The sequence below is a fragment of the Tupaia chinensis genome, unplaced genomic scaffold (assembly GCF_000334495.1).
Source record: "Tupaia chinensis unplaced genomic scaffold, TupChi_1.0 Scaffold148626_1, whole genome shotgun sequence".
Taxonomy (NCBI): domain Eukaryota; kingdom Metazoa; phylum Chordata; class Mammalia; order Scandentia; family Tupaiidae; genus Tupaia; species Tupaia belangeri.
Genome location: NW_006208475.1, coordinates 363,139 through 378,696, shown reverse-complemented (window position 1 = coordinate 378,696; position 15,558 = coordinate 363,139). Strand labels below are relative to the sequence as shown.

General features: G+C 39.5%; 1 protein-coding gene across 1 annotated transcript in view; it reads right to left on the bottom strand.

The window, feature by feature from the left end:
• Positions 1-15,558, bottom strand: part of LOC102496584 (thyroid hormone receptor beta) — a 367,776-nt gene that overhangs the window by 323,299 nt on the left and 28,919 nt on the right. The window lies entirely within an intron of this gene.

The following is a 15,558-nucleotide window of genomic DNA, read 5'->3' as shown; positions in this document are numbered from 1 at the left end:
TCCTGCTTTGTTGAATATGGAACCCATGACTACAGACAGCCAACGGATAGTTTAAAACATATTTTAAAATTTCAACTTCTCACATTGGACAAACTAAATTTATGGAATAGAATATATGTCCCTCAAATAGACCTCAGTTTCTATGAGAACTGTAAAAAATTATTTAGAAACCACTACAAAATAATAGAAAAGAGATAAATTATTGAATAAAAATAATTGAGATAATTGTTCCATTGTTAGTTGTTTGGAAACACTTAGTTATAATTTCAATTTATCTCTATGTGTTGAAATAAAATACAGATAGATTAATGAGTTACCAAAACACTAAGAGAAAGTTAGATGAATAGTTATCCGGTCTCTAAATGTGAAACGATTTTCTCAAATTCTCCTTCTGTGGCAGTGGGAGAAATACAAAGGAAAACCTCAATGAAACATTCATATGTACAAGCATTTCATATATTTTATATTCCAGTTTATCTAAACTCAAATTGTCAAATGATCAAAATTCACAAACCACATACTACAAAAATTTACAGTACAACTTTAAATGTGTCACTGTCTTTGACAATACAGAGTTCATATAAGATAATTAAAAAATAAAAAAAGCATTATACAACAAATAGTTTGGTAGAGGACATAAAAAAATATTAAAAAGGTAAAATATTCTGATGAAAACAAATGGGAAAATACCTAGTTTCATTAGGGCTCAAAGCAATACAAATAAAAATGATATAATTTTCGTCTTATCAATTTATCAAATAAAAACAAAAAACAAATGAACACATCACTTTAAATAGAAAGAAGCAAAGGGGCTTTCTTTCTTTTTTTTTTATGAGATATTTTTGCTATAGGGCATGTGCCTTTGCCAGAGAGACAGTGAGATCAAAAGCGAGAAATCATCCCCCAGGGAGGATGGCCATGCCTCAATCCCTTCTCTTCCATTCTCCTCTTGTGATTTTGGGCATGCACACATGTCCAGCATGAGTTTAAGCCACTGGATCTAAGACTCAAACTGCGGTCGACTACATGGGAGTCCAGTGATGAGCCATCACCGCATTGCTGGTCCTCCCTTCCTTCCTTCTGTGTTTTCCTTTTTTTTTTTTTATTGTTAGAGGGCACATGAACTTTTCAATAGGAAGAGAGAGAGAGACTGGAGAGACAGGGAGAGAATGCACTCACCAGTGGGCCATGGTCACACTGAAACCCAAAGGGGAAGAACGAGACAGAGACAGATACAGAGAAAGAGAGAGAGAGAGAGAATGCACTGCCCAATGGGGCATGGTCACATGGAAATCCTTTTTCTCCCATTTCTCTATCCTTTCAGGATTTGGGACACACGCACATACATGTTCAGAGTGTTTTCAAGCTGCTAGGCTTGGATTCAAACCGTGGCCAGCCATATAGAATCTAGCTCCCTGAAATGCTGAGCTGTGGGGTTGGCCCAACAACACAGTATTTTTTCATGGTACTACTGGGGGCAGATCTCTATGGGTCTTTCAAGTTCCTGTAGTCTTGCAAGCAGAGGCACCAACTGCCTTTGTTTCAAGTTAGCTTTCCAAGTGAGCAGACGTGGAAGGTAGAGACAAGCTCTCACTTTATCAAAGGTAAGGCATACTTAAAGCTCAATATAAACGATTTGGGTTGTAAACTCGGGATTCCTTCTATTAACACAAATCACTGTATGTACAGGTATAACCTGGGCTATTTTGTTCAGCCTGTGGGAACTGGAAGTCAAAGAACAGGCAATGAAAAATGCTGGTACTCGAGCGACTGCTCGTGCTGTGAGTAATAAACTCCTTCATGTCTGTCCCAAGAGATTCATGTTTTCTGTCATCATTCAAGAAGCAGTGGCGGGGTAATTTGCTATCTGGCAAGTAAGGTAAAAAATTCACATTCTTCAGAGATCTTGTCAGGCAAAAGTCACATAGGGATATAACCCCTTTTGATATTTTGAAGGATTGACTCTAATTTGGTGTTCTCTACTCGTGTTAACTTTTTCTGCCTAGTTTAGGATAAATACATTTTTTTTTCATCACAGGAAAAGGCCTGGTTCCCAAGGTTACAGAAGGGTATTTTGGTATGATATTGTCATTGGGAACAATTTTTTAAGAAATTTAATGATGCATATAGTTGAGAAAAAAAATCAGTCCAAGAAATTCAAACTACAAGGCTATTTTGTTCAGCCTGTGGGAACTGGAAGTCAAAGAACAGGCAATGAAAAATGCTGGTACTCGAGCGACTGCTCGTGCTGTGAGTAATAAACTCCTTCATGTCTGTCCCAAGAGATTCATGTTTTCTGTCATCATTCAAGAAGCAGTGGCGGGGTAATTTGCTATCTGGCAAGTAAGGTAAAAAATTCACATTCTTCAGAGATCTTGTCAGGCAAAAGTCACATAGGGATATAACCCCTTTTGATATTTTGAAGGATTGACTCTAATTTGGTGTTCTCTACTCGTGTTAACTTTTTCTGCCTAGTTTAGGATAAATACATTTTTTTTTCATCACAGGAAAAGGCCTGGTTCCCAAGGTTACAGAAGGTATTTTGGTATTGATATTGTCATTGGAACAATTTTTTAAGAAATTTAATGATGCATATAGTTGAGAAAAAAAATCAGTCCAAGAAATTCAAACTACAAGGTGTTAAGAAACTGCCATTTTCACAGTCATAAAATAAAGACAACTGACAACCAACAAATTCTGGGCACCCCAAACAATAAAGAGTACAATTACAAAGTTCAGGGATCAGAGGATAGCACAACAATGGAAGGTAATGCCCTGCATGGCAATTTAACATCAGAAAGTTCGTGGTTCATGTCTAGAGAACTTGAGTATGCTAGGCATGTGACTGCCCATGATGCAGGGGTGGCTGAGGGAAGCAGTGGTCATGCAATTGAGACTCTGTTGAGAGTTCTCTTTGTCTCCCTCACCCATGGAAGAAGCAATAAATAAACAATAAAAATAAGTATATTTAGCTTGAGTGTTTATCAAGTATTCTGTGCCATTTCACTATAGAAATGCTAGATGAGTAAGGCAGATTTCTTATTTTTTTTGAAAGAGAGCGTTTTGCTATAGGGTGCGTACACTTGCCCAAGAGAAAGAGAGAGACAGAAAGAAGGCAGATTTTTTAATATGATGCTAACTTAACAATAAGAACTCCAATGGATTTGATAAGATAGACCCAGTTGACGCTTCATAAGTCTAGTTTCTGAACTAGACTCATGTTCCAACAAGTGTGTTTTTAATCTCGACTCATGTCCTAACAAGTAAGAATACATATTTATGGTGCTTATGGAATAGTTGAAATCCCAACTGCTTCAGAAAAGTTGTTACATAACATAATTATGTTGGATATTCACGAGTACCATTGTGAAATTCTGGGTCAATTACTTTGAGGCATATAAAGAAATATGTTAATGATACTGCCTTATATAAACATAGTTTTTATTTACTTTCCCCCTTCAAGTGGTTTCATATGGAGTCAAGGATCTGCAAAGAGTAGATACAGCAAAGGAGATAGAAAAAAGGATTCTCGATCCAGAATCCAGAGTCCACTACTAGAAAGGCATATTGAATAAGATAAAGTAGGCCACAGAAGCTTTCCCCAGAGTAATATGTATAAGTGGAGAAAATAAGATGTCTTCAAGAATTCCAAGTGCTTCCCAAAGCACTGGAAACTGCCTTTCAAGAACTGTACTTGTAGGATGAGGTGCTAATGAAAAGTGAGAAGAATTTAGAAAAGGGCAAACACACACAAGAATCTGTTAGCCTTCCTTGAAGGCTGCCCAATGTATAAAGTGTTTTGTTTATCAAAGATGAATCCAGTTATTTAATAGGTTCTTTCGGTTCATATAGAACCCTCTCTTCATAACATGCTCCTCCCTGATCTAATTTTTTTTTTTTCGGAGAGGTTTTTGCTATAGGGCGCGTGCATTCACCAGACAGACAGAGAGATAGAGAGACAGAAAGTGAGAAATCACCCCCCGGGGGGATGGCCATGCCACAATCCCTTCTCTTCCATTTTCCTCTAGGGATCTTGGGCACACACGCACACGTGCCTGGCGTTGAGTTTTAAGCCACCGGGTCCAGGACGCTAACTGTGTTCGACTACATGGGAGTCCAGCGACATAGCCATTAAACCAACTGCTGATCCCCTCCCTGATCTAGTTTTATATTCATCAGGCAACTTACTAATCTCATCTGACCCATGTGGAAACCATCAAGGCCAGAAAAGGATAAAATAGAGTTTCTCAAATTCTGATACTTAGACTACTTAGATCAGAGTCGTTTTGGGTGGCTAAAAATGCAGATTGGATGGTAGTGCAGAGGTAAAACACGATATTCTGTGAGACGGACCCATATGGGAAGGGTATGGGTTAGCATCTGGAGACCTCACTAACTCCAGCTGTGCACATGTTGTGTCTGTGATCCAGGGTTTGACGAAGATAGGCAAGGATCATGATGTCAAGACCCTGTTGGCGGTGCCATCTTACAGTCTCTCTGTCTCACTTATGGAAAACTGAGTAAATACTTTAAAAGAATGCAGATATATTGATCTTGCTTCAGACTTACTGATCTGATCTCCTTAGATGAGCCCAGGAAACTGCATTTTAAAAAAACTCTCCAGTTGAAATGGATAATGGGCTGACTTTTGAGACTTAGTGGACTCATTTATTTCTATGAAGAGGTACACATCTAACACTACTTTGCTTTGGGATTTAGTGTTTTTGAATGTGGACCCAATTTGACCAATATATATTTTTTAATAAGAAAGCAGGTATTTCTTTTATGTTAGAAAGTAAAAGTTGAGAGAACCAGCACTTAGTGTAATGGCTATGTCACTGGACTCCCACGTAGTCGACCGTGGTTCGTGTCCCGGACCCGGTGGCTTAGAACTCACACCGGGCGCGTGTGCGTGCGTGCCCAAGATCCCGAGAAGAGAATGGAGGAGAAGGGATTGCGGAGTGACCATCCCCCCTGGGGGGTGATTTCTCACTTTCTGTCTCTCTGTCTCTCTCTGTCTGTCTGGCAAGCGCACGCGCCCTATAGCAAAAACCTCTCAAAAAAAAAAAAAAAAAAAAAAAAAGAAAAAGAAAAGAAAGGAAAAGTTGAAGTTATTTCCTGAGCTCCAAGGGCATTTTTTAAATCTATCTTCATTCATAAAGGTATGCATTTATTTATCTTCCATTGACTCACTGAGTTTTACAAACCATACACACACACACACACACACACACTATGATGAGTGATTAGTCTGACTGGATGCCCACCCCACCCCAAATGGAGTGGTCTACTTATAAAGCACAACTTTATAACTGTTTAAGAGTGAACTCATTAAATATATATCACTGTGTGTTTATGGAAGAAGGGTTGAGAAAACACACTAATGATGTGAAATATACATGAAAGGACAGAATAGCACTGCCATTATGCATTACTTTACGCTGCACTCTGATTTTGTAACTCCTGGAATCAGTACTTAAGTCTTCAACTTCTTGACTTTAAAACACCAGGGAAGATAAGTGCTTGGCAAGGTTTTCCACCACCATGTTGGATTGGGCTTATAAAATGTGTCACCAGGAATATAGCCATTTTCCCCACTGAAGCAAATTTGTTCTTCCCTCTCCTTCTTGGGTCTGCCATAATTAAATCAAAAGCCTAATGTTCTTCCTGGCAAACTCATCAAGGACCAAATTGCCCATGGTCTACACACGCAGATGAACACCTGGGAAGCGAAAGACACCAACTATTCTTACTTATCTTTTAGCTGTTCATAGTCTACTCAAATGAAAACTCTCTTCCCTTTGCCTGCATGGCTTCCTCACCTGGAATCTGTCTGGAAAACTCTTACTCTTCAAAACCAAACTCTAGAATCTTTCTTCAGGAAAGCTCCCTCTCTCCCCTCGTTTCTGGAGGCCACTAAGGAAGTCGGCCCCTTCTCTGTGCTCCTCTGGAATGGGATGACATACAGAGATAAACTCAAGCTCAGAATATTTTTGTGAAATCAATTAATTAATAAAGGAAATAAAGACAAACAACAACAACAGGCTCCTTTTCAGGGAAGATCTCTGGGCTCTAAGATAGTTCTAGAGCCTGTAATCCCAGTTGCTGGGCCCTCTGGTCCTCATAAGGCTTTCCTCAGGTATGAGCAATTGAGTCTTGGTGAATTTTGCACATGCTTTTACAGGAAAATGATTTCCAATGGAATAACAATGGTGATTAGCTACACCTCAAAAGGGAAAGTTGTTCTACCTCTGACCCGTCTCCAAGGAATGCCTTTAATCGGGAGCTTATTGCACGTTAGCACTTCACATGATTTTGGTTGTTAACTCTCACCACCACTTGTGCCATACTGGCTGAGTTAGTTTTATCATTTTCCAGTTCCACAAGTGAGGAAACAGAGATCTAGTTAAGTAACTACCCATAACTAGTAACTAGTAACTACCCATAACTGGAGGACCTATTAAGGGACAAAGTTACATTCAAACTCAGGTTGCCTGGCCCAAAGTCCCATGTCCTTTCAGCAATACTGTCCTGCTCTCCAGTGACCATCTGCCTGAGTTGGAGTACTTTTCTAAGCCTTCTACACATATGTTCATTCTTCCTTTCCTTTTCTGCTTTTGCCCATATCAATTTTGTGTTATTCATTTATCTCCCAGAGGTTGACTATTGCTTCAAGTGGATTCTACCCTTTAGCTATTGTTAGAATACTCTGGGACCAGCAGTTGGCATAATGGCTATGTCCCTGGACTCCCATGTAATTGACCATAGTTCGAGTCCCAGACCTGGTGGCTTAAACTCACGCCAGGCGTGTGTGCGTGCGTGCCTAAGATCCCAAGAGGAGAATAGAGGAGAAGAGATTGCAGCGTGGCTATCCCCTTGAGGGGGTGATTTCTTGCTTTCTTTCTCTCTCTGTCTTTCTGACGAGTCCACATGCCCTATAGCAAAAACTTCTCAAAAAATAAGAAATAAAAAGAATCCTCTGCAACCCTGTTCCCTTTCACAGTTTGGATATTCATATGTAAAACACACAAAGACACACTCTTACATATCAAGATGAGAAAAAATACCGTATTTCTGTGACAGTGTTACCTGTTTGGGCAAGCTATGACTATGGAATGTTTTGCCCCTAACTTTTATTTATCTAATATCTCACGCAAAACATGGAAGAATTTACTTAATCAAACTTCTGGTATTTTACTACCTTCTACTGAATTCCAAAACTATCTGCGAAGTGTTCTCATTTTTAGTAGAGAGTATGATATGTTAAATCGCAGTATTATGAAAATACTATTGCCAATTATAAAAATGTAATTTTTCTTCCCCAGCTTTATAACACAATGGTTATCCCACTCTGACCCATACACACACGTGCGCACACACACACATATCATTGAGGATACGTGAAAGTGAACAGTCCTCTACTTTATCTGCCAAATATATTGCAAACAAGTCTAAGATAGGACTCCAAATTTATAAATTTAACAAGATTACTGGGTGATTTTGATATAAATATTCTGTAATCCATACGCAAAAATCAACAGAAAATTTTTTTCCACTTATATCAGACAATGCCCTAAAACAGTCAATTTCTGGGACTATATTTTATCTCGTAAGTACAACATATTTAACACTAATAGCAATGGCTGTTCAGTCATCCAACAAGTACTTCTTGAAAGCCTACCTTGAGCTAGGGGTGGCAAATATCTAACAGATCGATACGTGTGATATCACTTGTCTCTCATTCATGCAGTGCCCATGGCAGACATCATTTATCAATTGCGGCATTCTGGTCAGCTGAGCCTGGACCCATGGCTGTGAAGTCACTCTCAATCAATCTTAGAGCAATAGCTAGGGCATGGCTCCTGGGTTCTTGTCCATAGCACAGTGAAATAGAAAGAAAGAAGAGATTGAGAAATACTGGGTGAATTTAATGTTTCCTATCTCCTCAACAAGGATCCTGTGTCACCTCTCCCAGCCCCGTGGCAGGCTTGCTGTGGTCTCAGGCCAGCAATCCTGGTTATTGAAGGCAGACAGTGAAAGGCCCTCCAACAAGAGCAGAAGCCAGCCCTCTGAAGCACCTTCAGTACACTGGGATGAAGGGCATCTTCTATTGCTTCTTTCTTTTTCCTCTCACTTGCTTAAGATCCTGTCTCTGAATGGAAAGTCAATTCAGGCTGCCTACCCTGGGCATTAAAAAAAAAAATGCTACTTAGGACTGATTATGAAGAAACTACTTTTTACTATGGATATCAGATCCTCCTCCTTTAATTCTTATTCAAAACTCATAGAAGTCTAATGTTTTACCCAATGTTATTTAGAATCCAAAGTGGGGGACCAGCAGATGGCCTTATGGTTACACTGCTGGACTCCCACGTAGTCAACTGCAATTCAAGTCCTGGACTCAGTGGTTTCAAACTCATGCCAGGCGTGTGTGCCTGCATGCTCAAAATCCCAAGAGGAGAATGGAGGAGAAGGGATTGCGGTGTGGCCATCCTCCTTGGGGAGTGAGTTCTCGCTTTCTGTTGCTCTAGCAAGTTCATGTGCCCTATAGATAAAAATCTCTCTCTCAAAAAACAATTCAAAGTGGAATTCAGGTCTCTGGACTCCTACTTCATTACTATTCACAGATTTAAGAACTTCAATGTACTAAGTACATAAAAGGAACACTGCTTAGCCCTCTGTCCAGTCATTCTGACATCCCAACTTGATCCCATTTATTAGGTTTCTATGTATTTTTTTTTGCATAGAAAAAATACATCATGACTTTTCTGATGACCCCATACATACCACAGCTTTTGTCATTGAGGATCTTTTAATAGATCAGGCTTAACCAGGAATGTTATGCAGATAGCAACTCTATAAATTATATGCTTTTAATAATTGTTTAATCTATTTCTAAAGTAATGGAGAATAACCTCATATGAATACCCTTGTGAAGAGTAGGTATTTCTCAACAGTGGAACAGCCTGGAGGGGTTAAAACAATAAGAGCACTTATGTCAACACACCTGGCCTTGGGTCTTAGCCCCACCTCTTTCTAGGGGTGTAACTTTATGCAAATTGCTTAGCCTCTAAGAATCTGCTTCCTTATCCATAAAGTGATGAACTTATTTACCTTGTCGAGTTGTTCTGAAGGAATGAGTTAACGAGTATAAAATAATATAAATACACGCCTGCCATATTATAGGTGTGCAGCGAATGTTAGCCCCCCCTTTCCTGTATACACATTACCTCGTGTCTCCCAGAATTAGCAACATAATGTGAGAGGCCCAGTGGAAAAGGAAAATACAAGGCCATATATTTAAAAATAATTAAGAATTTTTAGATGGTGCCAGTAGCATAGCAAACCGGGTATGGGGCTTTTCTGAGAGATTACACAGCTCACACGCTCACATAGCCAGTCCTCACCATGAGACCATGTCTGCAATGAACCCTCTCATTTCCTCTGTGGCCCTTACTGAGCAGATGGTGAAGTTCATGGTGAGCATCTGAAATCACATCACAGGATCAGGGGTTGGTGAGATTCAAACTCGGCTCCTTTACTTACTACAAACCTTCTCCAAGTCAACGACCTCTCTAAGGCTTGTGTCTTCTCCTATTTATGTGTCTAACAATAATTCTTTCTCATAGGGCATTGGTGCAGGTGAAAAGAGACTAAAGCAAAAATAAGAACTAACCCATGGTTTGGCACGGAAGACCCAATTGTCAGCTGTTGTTACAATTTCTTTCTTTCCCTCATGTACCTCCCAAATCTTCATGATTTACTTATCCAGGAGTTGTGTTTTATGACAGTTTCCACAGGAAATGCCTTTTCAGCACCCATGCCATGGAGCAAAAAGGCTACCAAGTGGGCAGATTTGCATCCACAATGATTTTAATGCACCACTTAGAATTAAGGATGGTGGATTGCTTTTTTGCATAGAAAAACATGTCATGCTTTTTCGACAACCTAATAGCAGAGCTGTGTATAGGCCATTTGTTTTCTAACACTTTTCCATCGTTATTGATTCAACGCTCCCTTCCCCAAAGCACCATGTCTGCTGAGCACGTTGCCATCTCCATCTTGGAAGGTTCCAAGATGCACAGTGACTTGTCCCAAGACTCATGTTTCTCTGGTTCCTAGTCCAAGGCTCCTTCAACCTCTATCAACAGAACTTAGGTGAAATCAGCATTTCTGGGTCTCTTCTATGCCTGAGTATAATCACTTAACTGCTTCAACTAACAATGGCCATGTCATTTCATGAAGTATTCATAAAAATGGGAAATCAGACAAGGTAGCAAATAACTCATCTTACACTTAAGTATCTTCACAAAATATTTAAAGCCTGAAATTCTCCCGATCTGTAACTGCCCACTGTCTGTGTGCTCTGCTATCATCATTTTCTTTTTGGAGAGTTTTTTTTTTTTTTGGTTGTTGTTGTTATTGTTTACTGTAGGGCACAAGCACTTGCCAGAAAGACAGAGACTGACAGAGAGACAGAAAGTGAGAAATCACTCCCCAGGGGGGATGGCCATACCACAATCTTTTCTCTTTCATTCTCCTATCAGGATCTTGGTCATGCACACGCACACACCCTGTGAGTTTAAGTCACTGGGTCTGGGACTCGAATCACAGTCGATTACTTGGGAGTCCAGCAACATAACCATTACACCAACTGTTGGTCCCTCGGCTATCATTGTTTTCATAAAGAGTGGACATCTAGGAGCTGGAAGCTGGCATAGCTGTGGAATGCAGCACTCTGAAAGGCTGACCCACGTGGGAGGATTCTGGGTTTGCATCCAGACACTTCCCTGAGTTTGCCAGGCACTCAGAGACTCATGACTAGGGCAGGCTGATGCTGGGGGCAGATCACAACACCAAGATCCCATTGAGGAGTTTCTCTATACCTTTCTTTCTCTGGAACTTACTCAAGGAACAATTAATTAAACTTTTTAAAAGTGGACATTTAGAAAACTTGGTGTCATGGAGTAAAAGATCCATTAATGAGGAACTGGGATCCTCTGAACTTGGGATAGGATATATCTTATATTTGTGTAATTATTATGAAAGAGTTTCTGTTTTCCAGCCCTCTTTTAAAAGTGGAATAGTGAGTAGAAAAAACAGGGCCAGCCCTGCACTGCCTGCCTTTGAACTTTATATAAAAATCAAAATAAAAAAACTTCCTTTTTGCTTTTGTTTATTTTTTCTATTAGTGAGAAAGGCAGAGAGTAAGTGAGTGAGAGAGTGAGAGAAAGAGAGAGAGAGAGAAAGAGATAGAGAAAGGGAGATACAGCACTCCTTACAGAGTCTTAATGCCATGGTCCACTTAAGCTGAGCCTCAGCCAGCTTAAGATGGGCAAGCATATATCTGACATACTGAGGCAGGTCTCTGGATGGAAACCCCAGAACCTTCCCCTGCGAGCCAACCTTGCAGAACATGGCGTTTTACCAAGGTGCCAACATTTAGCACCCAAATTTCTTTCTATTTCCTTTGACTTTTTTGATACTTTTAGCTGAAATTAATCCTGATAGACTGATTCTCCTCAATTTCCTCACCAGATAAAAAATTAGATTTCTGAGTTTTCTAAATGACAAAATGGGAGCTAAAAGAGAGATATGTATGAATTCGCCATTCTTTCAGCTGCTGCTGAAGATTTTTCATCTCTGAGGGCTCCACTGAAGTTACTCTTTAGCATGTGGCCACACTGGTTGGTCATATTTTGAAAAGCTTGGGTCTCACATCTCAGCCTCCTCCAACCTCCAGTAGTGAAGGGGTGATGTAGAAGATAGTCAGTCTCCAAGTGGATTGAAAAAATGTGGCACATATACTCTATGGAGGACTACTCAGCTGTTAAAACAATGAGACTCTGACATTCGCTACAAAGTGGATGAATATGGAAGATTTAATGCTAAGTGAAGCAAGCCAGACTATGAAAGACAGGCATTGTATGTCCCCACTCAATATATACCGAATGCCTGAGCTCTATAGCAGAAATGGAAAGATTGGAAGGTATAATAGCAGGGAAGGCAGTGCAGATACTAGAGACAGTAGTGTGTAGGGGAGTAATTGAGGGTGTGTAATGGGGGGATGGGAGGGAGGAGATCAGGGAAAAAATAAACACATTTAATAGACACAAAAATGAAAAGTTATCTGTTGATGATAATGCATATGGAATGTCTTTGACTTGACTAATAAGCACTGCATTTATGCTGGGAAAAAATAATGTTGGAGATAAAAAGAAATAACAGATAGTCATGATGGCCACCACATTTTTTTTTCCTTCACTAAATGCATATACCACTTCTTTCCTAAAAAGGTGGGACCCATTTCTTCTCTCATTTAAATCTAGGGTAGCCTTGTAACTTGCTTTGACCAACAGAAGGTGGGGGAAGTGATATTCTGGGTCCTGGGACTTCATTGCTCAAAATGGCAAAAAAAGATAATATAGTCCATGTTTTATAACCTACTTAATTGGCTTTTTCATTTACCATACCTTTTACATCCCACTATTTTATGAAATATTTTTGCACATCAGATTTTCAAAGTTGCCTTCAATTCCATCACATGGATATGCTGTAATTTATTTAATCGAATCTTTAGTAGTTGTTTGAAATTTTTGCTTTTATTTATTTTTATAGAGACTTTTTCTATAGGGCTTGTATTCTCATCAGAGAGACATACAGAGACAGAAAGTGATAAATCACACCCCAGGGGGATGGCCATGCCACAATCCCTTCTCTTCCATTCTCCTCTCAGGATTTTAGGCACACACAAACATGCAGGTGTGTTTTTAGCCAGCCAATCCAGGATTCAAAAAAGATATATATGTGTATACACATGCACACATGTGTATCATATATAGATATAATATATATTATGATAGATTTACGTATCTATTTGTATATACACACATGCATGTACATTCATACACATATGTATGCATACACACACACACATATCTGCTGTTATCTTTCTGGGATTTAGAACAGTGCCTGTCAAGTTGTAAGCACTATGTATTAGCACAATTGTCACAATCACAAGAGACCCTGTGTATGATGTGCTTCCTTAATGATAATCTCCCAAGTATGCTCATGGTGGGCGCTGTATCTGCTATAGAGGCTCCAGTCTCGGTAGTTGTACAAAATTCTCCAACCCCAAGACATAAAAGTGAGCTTCTGAATAAGTCTCTGGCATCAGCTTGCTTTTTTTGTGATTCATCTCTTCCTACTGAATGTGGAGTACAGGAAACCAATCTGTTTTCTGGTAGCCGGATACCGACTGCACAGCTACGCTAACCATGTGAAGGGATTACTTCCGCCCTAGGAACTCACCTTCAGCAGACCAGCCATGAGTGTCACACTCCACGTTCCTGAAGGCAGGTTGTGAAGTCTCCTCTCACAAAGCAGAACAATGAACTGATTTTTAGATTCATTGTCTATCGTCAGGTTAATGGAATTCTATGTTCTCTGATTTATGCGCTATGCCCTTTACCAGAGAAATGTGGGGACTCCTAATATGAATCATACTTATTGTAGAAGATTATTAAAAGACTCTCTCAGCAATTTTGGTCATTTTATCAGCTAAAACTCCCACTTTTGTCCCCATGATTTCCACCATGTAAAGGAAAATGTCCATATGCAATACGCTTGTGAATCCAAAACAAAGCAAGTGCCCAAAATACAAATCAAAAACACTGTCTAGAACAACAGGCCTCAACTAATGAATTAAAATGATTGCTGGTTCCTTTAAAGTATTAAGCCCATCGGTGCTTGCCAAAAACCCCTTGGCTAGCTGAGGGATTCAAACTGCATTGTTCAGCTGGAGTTTGAAATCCTTCCATTCATCATTGACATGTGAGAGACAAGACAAGGTTTTCGACAAAAAGGGGATGAGGCGCCAGATGGTTTCCATCTGTATCTCCATTGATGGTACAATGAAAACCCACCTTCCCTAATCAGAAGGCTGTGCGATACATGGAAAATGAATACCCAGTGTTTTTAAAGAAGTATAATCGCCCCTTCCCAACCATAGTGTATAAATATTAATGAACACAATCTGGTTCTAAGCAAATTTAGCATGAACTTTTAGCAACCCTCCCTCGACAACTTCCTCCCTTTTTAACTGGATTAAGCTTCTAAATTCAGTGATTAAAAATAGCACGCCCTGCACTGAAGTTAGATCTGTGACTGAAGAAAACTTCTCCCTTCCAGCTAGTAACCAGTTAACATGGCTCATGTCATTGTGTGCTTTTTATAACCAAAAAAGGGTCTCAGTCTGAATGAGTGTTGAGCACGTGTGAATAGTGTGATATTAACTCCATATAAATAAGCAAGAAATGGATTATTAACCTATCACTTATGCCATGTCTATTTCCAAAAGGACTTGAGCCAATTTAGAGATTATTATATACAATATTAAATGAGAGTTATTAATTTCTACAAAGCCCTATACTACATTTTATATTAATCCCTATTGTAACTCTTCTGTACAGTACAGAATAAATTTTAATACCTTATGTTCAAAGGAAAATATCATAAGCTCTTTTTTCCCCAGAAAGAGTTTGCATATTTATTCCAAGAGAGAGCAAAAGAGATAGCATTTCATGATAGGGTCCTGATGCCATGATTTTCCCAGCTTCACCAGCCTGGATTATGGGTACACGCATACCCAGAGTACTCATGCAGGCTTCTAGGAAAGAACCACAACCTTCCCATGGGAGTCTGCCATGCAGCATTGCATTTTTGCCACTGTGCTACCATTCAGCCCCCTAGATGCCTTTTCGGGATGTCTGAATTTGAAATATTATAATATCTCTAACCAAGAAGACTTGGTTAGTTTTCTTCTGCTTGACTCACTCCTACAAGTTTTCCTCAGAAATATTACAGAAAGACTTTCATTGGGATGTCTCCTTTAATTCTTTCTTTGTCTGCCTTTCCTCTCAATTCAAACAAGAAAGGTTTACAGGCTTGCTCTCGCTTGTAGTATCTTTAATCTGTTGAAGTTGATGCATTTTCCAAGAAGCATATTCCATGTTTTCACCACGAATGATTCCATGTGGAGCAAAGTGGTCGGACTCTTAAAGTGAACAATGTCAAAACAGTCCAAAGATAATATGAAAAATTAAATCCATATACACAGCTTTAGACCCTCAGGTGACTCAAAGGAATTAATCTTTTTTTCCCCCTCTTCCTCAATATATATTCTCATTCTGGGGGAAAAAAAAATACCCACAACATTTTATTGAATATCTACTATGGGCCTTGCATTGAGCTCGGCACTGAAGATCTACCATCAGACAACATTGCTATTCTCAGGTAGAGATGCCATTTAAGAGACACCCTTCAGGTATTAAGTAGAGAATGCTTTATGTTGCATAATAGCAGCATCTTGTACAGAGTTCGTAGGTGTCCTTGCCTCAGATGATCAAACTCATCTCTTAGGCTACAATTCCTTTTTGGAAACAAGCTCCCAATGGGATCCTTTGCCAGTATTACCCGCAATGCTGATACCTGTTTAAGGTTCGGTTTCACTAGGTCTCAAGTTTTTCTCTTTTTAAAACATAACCTAGCCCAATCTGA